Raw genomic sequence first — 6456 nt, forward strand, 5'->3', positions numbered from 1 at the left:
GTAAGAGAGAACTGTGGGAAAACCAACAGGCTCACTGTGGAGTGGGATAATATTTTAGGCCTATGTGAATTTGTGTCATTGTAAAACGATGAGGTAGCATCATGAGTAGTTTTGAACACCATTTCTGTTTTTGGTCTGATGAAGTAAGGTTTTAACAAGACAAGAAGGGTGCATTGTTTAGGTGTGTCTGTTAAGCATGAATAGTCTTTGTGTAGATAATGAATTAACAGTAACTTTGTATTGCAAGTCTTATCAAAAATAGACACAGCCTGCACAACAGCATCCATTGGATCTCCTCTAAAGTTAAAGTTAGAGTCAAGGTCATGTAGACTGTTCAGAGCAGAGTTAGTTTTGTGGGACACCTGCAGCTGAAGTCTGGGACAATCTGTGCACACTGATAAAGGTTTGGAGAAAATCAAATTCACCCCAGGTCAATTTTTCGTCACTAGAACTGGGCCCACACATCCTCCGGCATGATAATGCTTCACTATTGGGCTTAAGTGAATAATATTTGTTGCTGAATAAGCACAAATACCAATAGCCATACTGCTAAATCTAGTGGAAAGCCATCCCAGAAGAGTAGCGCTATTATAACAGCAAAGGGGGACTGAGTCTGTAATTAAATGTTCAAAAAAGCACATATGGGTAAGATGGTCAAGTGCCAAGAGACAATCCATAGAAGGTATAGTTTATTGTAGTAGATTATGGAGATACATTTTCTATTACTTTTGTCTGGTATGGTTGTTTCTTTAAATGCCAATAGTTCTAAGCACTACTATAATACTGGATCTAGAGGTTTATGTTTTTTATGTTTATGTTCATAATGCATTCATATCAACACACTGAAAACATTTAATTTTGTCTGCTTTCTTTAGAGACCATTGTGATCTGTGAGCAAGGCTACAGCACGCTGGATCATAGTAAGATCTCTGCTTCCTTATGGTTGGGCTGATGAGCATTTTACTTCTTTTTATGTTGCTATTGGGCTACAGCAATTGGATGGACTCCCCAGTAGTTTGCTTCAGAACACCAGTTGTTACGCTCCAAACACACTCTCCAAAGTGGCTTCAAAATACTCTTTTAATTTGATCTAATAAATGTTTGTGGAATTAAAAGCAGATTTACTTTGTTCACATTTTTCTTGTGCTGGAACTGCTAAATACCTCACTGTCACCTACATCTGCACAAGTGAATAAATCTGCTCTCCATAACTGTCCTGTCTATTTTTACCCTTTTTTTTTAGAATCATAGGCAAACAGGAATTAAAGCATGTTTTCTTTACTTTTAAACTTTAAATAAAATTATTCTGAGGCAAATAATTTCAGAAAACATAGGCCTAGGTTCCCTCCCAACCATCAGATATTTACTATGGCAAAGAACATTTTTATTTGACATTTACTTTACTTAAATGTAACTACATTGTCTTTTATGCACTTCTAAGCATAGGTCATATATGTCTTGAGACATCATCATTAAAAGTGGGAAACACAGATTTGCTTTGCCTTTGCTTACACAACAGATGTAATGTACAAAAGATGCTTAGCCTTTCTGACCCATGTAAAGGACTGTGTTAATGGCCAAGTACAACTGTGTTGTCATTAAGCAGTCCATAAATTTAGAAATGTGTATTGTGCAATTGTGTCATCTGTAATTTTGTAAATTTAATCAGAAAAAATAACTTTACATAAAATTAAATATTCAGAAACTGATTTGTCAAGTTAAATTGTCTTATAGGTATTAGATAGATACCTCACTGCCTTTCTTCTAAATCATGCCAAATATTGATGCATAATAATTGCACCAGATGCATCAGCGCTTTGGTGGATAAGATGTCTGCAAACTGGCCCACCAGCTCCATCAGCTCTTGGCACTGCTTTGGGGTAAATTCCTCTCCTTGCTGGACCATGGTACGCTCCAAGGGATCTGCAGGGAGAGGAGCAAATTCATAAATGGCTCTAGTTCAACCTATTTTATAGCAAGTTGATATAATCAGGTGCTTCATTAACAGCCTACAAAGATCAGCTATTAAATGTGAGACAAAGGAAGTACCTTGGTCTATCTAGATCAGGGGTCACCTCACGTGGTCCCGCAGACCTGTTCTAAAAATAGAAGGTCAGAGTTGAGAGTAGTGAGCGTGCGTTGTGATGATGACTAGATGAAAGTGGATTTTACCCCAAAGAAAATGTCAGAAAAAAGAAAGAAAACTTATCATTTTCACAGTGAGTGGGAGGAAGAGTTCTTTTTTTACTACTGTTAAAGAAAACTGCGTGTGTCTCATTTGCGGGGCGAAAGTGGCAACAGCAAAGCGGCACAATGTGGTGAGACACTTCAGCACGTGGCACAAAAGCTACGATGCTAATTACCCGCCGGGCAGCACACTACGGCCGGAGAAAGCCTGGGAGTTAAAGGGGGGGGGGTCAAAGAAGCAATGATGCTTATTGCGAACACGGTGTTTAAAAACGAGAAGAATGGAACCGATGTCATATCCACTCTCTCCGATGTCCAACTGGGGGCAACTACGATGGCGAGAAGAGTTTCGGCTATGTCCGGGAACATGACCGAACAGAAAGATCGAGACCTGGAGAGGTGCAGGTAGTTTAGCATCCAGTGCGACGAGTCCGTGGACAACAGCAGTACAGCGCAGCTGATAGTCTTCATCCGAATGGTGTTTGATGATTTCTCCACAAAACTCCTGACACTACTGCCCCTAAAGACAACTACGAAGGGAGTTGACATCTTTACCGCGGTGAAGAGGTTCTTCACGGAGAAAAAAGGTACCACTGAAAAAGCTGGTAAAAGTTGAACATTTTCTCAGTGCAGCAAAAAAAAGTGCTACACTTCCCCTCTCTGCATTCGGTGCTGAAAGACAATGCTTCTGCATCTGAGACTTATGAAAAAGTTGCAGAAAAGTACTCTCAAGTCATAAACAGACTTGGGCAAGAGTTTGGGAACCGGTTTTGTGAGTTTGATCGGCTTGAACCATGTGTGTCATTCATTTGCAATCCTTTCATGCAAATCGACATAACATGCATTGCTAAACAACTAAGTGCAGTGTTCACCTTGGATGCTGGACAGGTGGAGATGGAAATTATAACACTGTAAAATGACCTTCACCTCAAAGCCCACCAGGCTGCACCAAACTTTTGGTGCCTTGTGGACACAGAAAAATACAATGGTGTATGCACAGCAGCTATGAAGGTTGCCAGCCTGTTTGGTTCAACCTATCTCTGTGAATCAGTCTTTTCTGACATGAACTTCATCAAGAACAAACACAGAACACGCCTCACTGATGCATGAGGAAGACTCCCTCAGAGTTGCAGTGTCAAGTTACACCCCAGATTACAGTACACTGGTGAACAGCATGCAATGCCAGGCTTCCCACTAACAAAGACAAATAAAGATACCAGATGTCAGTGGCAACATACTAGTGCCATAGCAAAGTTAAATTCTATTGGAGTTGATAAGTTTTTGATAGTTGATAACCATCTTTTAATGTTTATTTTCACTGAAACATTGTGACAAATGTGTTCATAAAGTGTAACAGATATGATGACTGTGATGAGATGTGATAAGATTTATTTAAAAAACTGAAAGTTGATTTCTGTAAAATGTTACATAACTGATAATTTGTACAAACATGTTACTCAGTACCTATGAGTTAGCTCACAGTTTCAAAAAGGTTGGTGACCCCTGATCTAGATGTTCATGGGGATCACAGGAAGCCGAATGTTCTCTGGCAATGTTGTGTGAGGTGGCTTTACATAAGGGGGACCACCCTAGGGTACTTAGTCGTAGCAAGTTTGTTTGTGGTGCCAAGTGTCTGTGTGTGTTTTTTCTTTCTGTCATGGCTCTGGTCAATCAACTGGGAAGGAAGGCCACCTCTGAGTTGCAGTGTGGCTTTCCAGGGTGCAGGCACAACCTCAGGTCTAATTCACAGCAATTTAGACATGCCCATGGGGTGCCCATTAACTCTGTTCTGGATCTCTCCAAATAGCTGAAGTATGAAATTCAAGCACAGAAGGACACCTTGTGGTTTGTAAGTGCCAGTGACGAAGGATATCTACGCAAGGTGATCAGAGACTCCACCATTCTCTGGCACCCAAGAAACAACAATCTATTCCCTGCCTGTGACACTGTGCTGTTCTGACTGGGGAACAACTACAAAGTTGAGTCTCCCCACTCACCAAATCCTTCTGTGGACTGACTCCACCACCGTCCTTACCTTGCTGCATCAAGACTCTTGATTTAAAGTGTTTGCCATCACCAAAGTAGTCACTCCAAGAGTTCACACTATTTGGCACTATATGCCATCTATCTAGTGACCTAGTGAATGATATCACATTAAGAAAAATGTGTAAATAAGCTACAACTAGGATGCCACCGGTCCTAGGGCTATGGCCCCACGTTCCAGCAAATGGACTGCCAATCAATTCCTAACATTCCTAACATTCATGTTCTATGGCCAAACAATGCCAATGAGCCAACAGGGGGTAAAGAATGGGGCAAAACACCCATAGGCTAAAACATAGTCACGTGAATACATAGCCACTTTAAATTAATTGTTCATCTTAACAGTGAGATTAGACTGGTGGAAGAAAGCCATCTTTTAAATACAATAATTCCCTGCAATCAATTATTTCAAGCAGTCACACACATACACACACACACTCACACACTACAGTCAATCTAGAGATGCCAATCAGCCTACAACACATGTGTTTGGATTAGGTGAGGAAACAGGAGAGCCCAAAGGAAACCCCTGAAATACTAGAAAACATTAAGTTTTATGTGGAAAATTAGTAAAGACACTGAAAGTGACACTGAACTGAACAACAAACAGTCTTGAGAGCTACAGAAATTTATACTGATTTACAAAAAATGTTCAGTGATTTCCAATCTCAGAGGTGTTCTATAGGGTTGAGGTCAGGACTCAACCAGGCCAGTCAAGTTCCTCCACACCAAACTCGCTCATCCATGTCTATATAGACTTTTGTGCACTGGTGTACAGTCATGGAACAGGAAGGGGTCATCCCTAAACTGTTCCCACAAAGTTGGGAGCATGAAATTGTCCAAAATGTCTTGGTATGTTGAAACATTAAGAGTTCCTTTCACTGGAACTAAGGGGCCGAGCCCAACCCCTGAAAAACAACACCTGAATCCAATGATTTGGAGGCAATATAGTGTATGCTTCACATATGCTCCAACACATTTTCTTATAGATTTTGCTCCACGTTTGGATCGATTGTATGGATGATTAATAGGGTTATACTTTCAATCTTGTCCTTTACAATATTATTAAAAAGCATTTTTCATGTATATTTTTATTCTACACAGTATCTTGAGGAAATTCAGGTGTAATTATTCTGAATAGGTCTTAGGTCTTTCACTGAAAAACATGATCATACAACACTGATTTAATCTAATATGGATCATCAGATTTTGGAGTCTGTGCTAGCTTTATATACTAAATACTGAGAACCTTTGAATTTCATTTTTTTACTCAATTTGTTATGCTGTTAATATACTAATTTGTAAAGAAAAATCTAAAATAGAAGCATTTTCATTTGTGGTCTCAGACATTTAGACTCCTGTACACTGTTTCCTGCATATGAGCAAGTACTTTGAGAGTATATCAGCAGAGTTTCTCTGATGGAGAGAGGAAACTGAGTCAAAGCAGACCTGCTCTCTCCTAAACCTCTCTGATCCACCGGTGTAACTAGAGAGCAGACATACCGAGCTCAGGGATCTTTTTACCTGAATGTAATTGGGGTTTTTTTGAGTACATCTACAAGTTCCTCTGTCTCAGAGGAACATAAACCTACTCAAAGTATAACAATCACAATTCAGCCCCTTACTGCAAAAGAACACATGATATCCAAAACAGAGAAAGTAGAGGTCTGGTTACTTACTACTTGACAAACCAGCATCTAGGGGGTGTGAATAATATATATTTCACCACTGTTCCTTCCTTGGACCACTTTTGATAGATACTGACCACTGCAGACCAGGAACATCCCCCAAAGAGCTGCAGTTTTGGAGATGCTCTGATCCAGTCTTCTAGCCATATAATATAAATATACAAGGTATAAATATGAGCCAATTTCCCATTTATTCATCACTGAGGGAAAAAACATCACTTCATCAAATGTTAAACGATAAAAACAAATTTTCATAACCTTCATTGCTTGTATATATTGCAGGCGGAAACATATCAGTTTAATACTCATTGACACAGGATGCTGATTACTAAAATACTAATTATACTAAAATGTTCCAGTGAAGCAAGATACAGCGATATTTACATATTGTGTGTGCGCGCGTGTGGGTGGGTGATGGACTGGTGTTCTATGCAGAGTATATTCCTTCTTTACCTTCCTCACTGTTAACCTGAACCATGGAATAAAACAGTCACAGAAGATGAATGCACTTTAAATGATCATACAGGTGTTATAGGTT

This window comes from Hemibagrus wyckioides, linkage group LG05 (assembly GCF_019097595.1).
Source record: "Hemibagrus wyckioides isolate EC202008001 linkage group LG05, SWU_Hwy_1.0, whole genome shotgun sequence".
Taxonomy (NCBI): Eukaryota; Metazoa; Chordata; class Actinopteri; order Siluriformes; family Bagridae; genus Hemibagrus; species Hemibagrus wyckioides.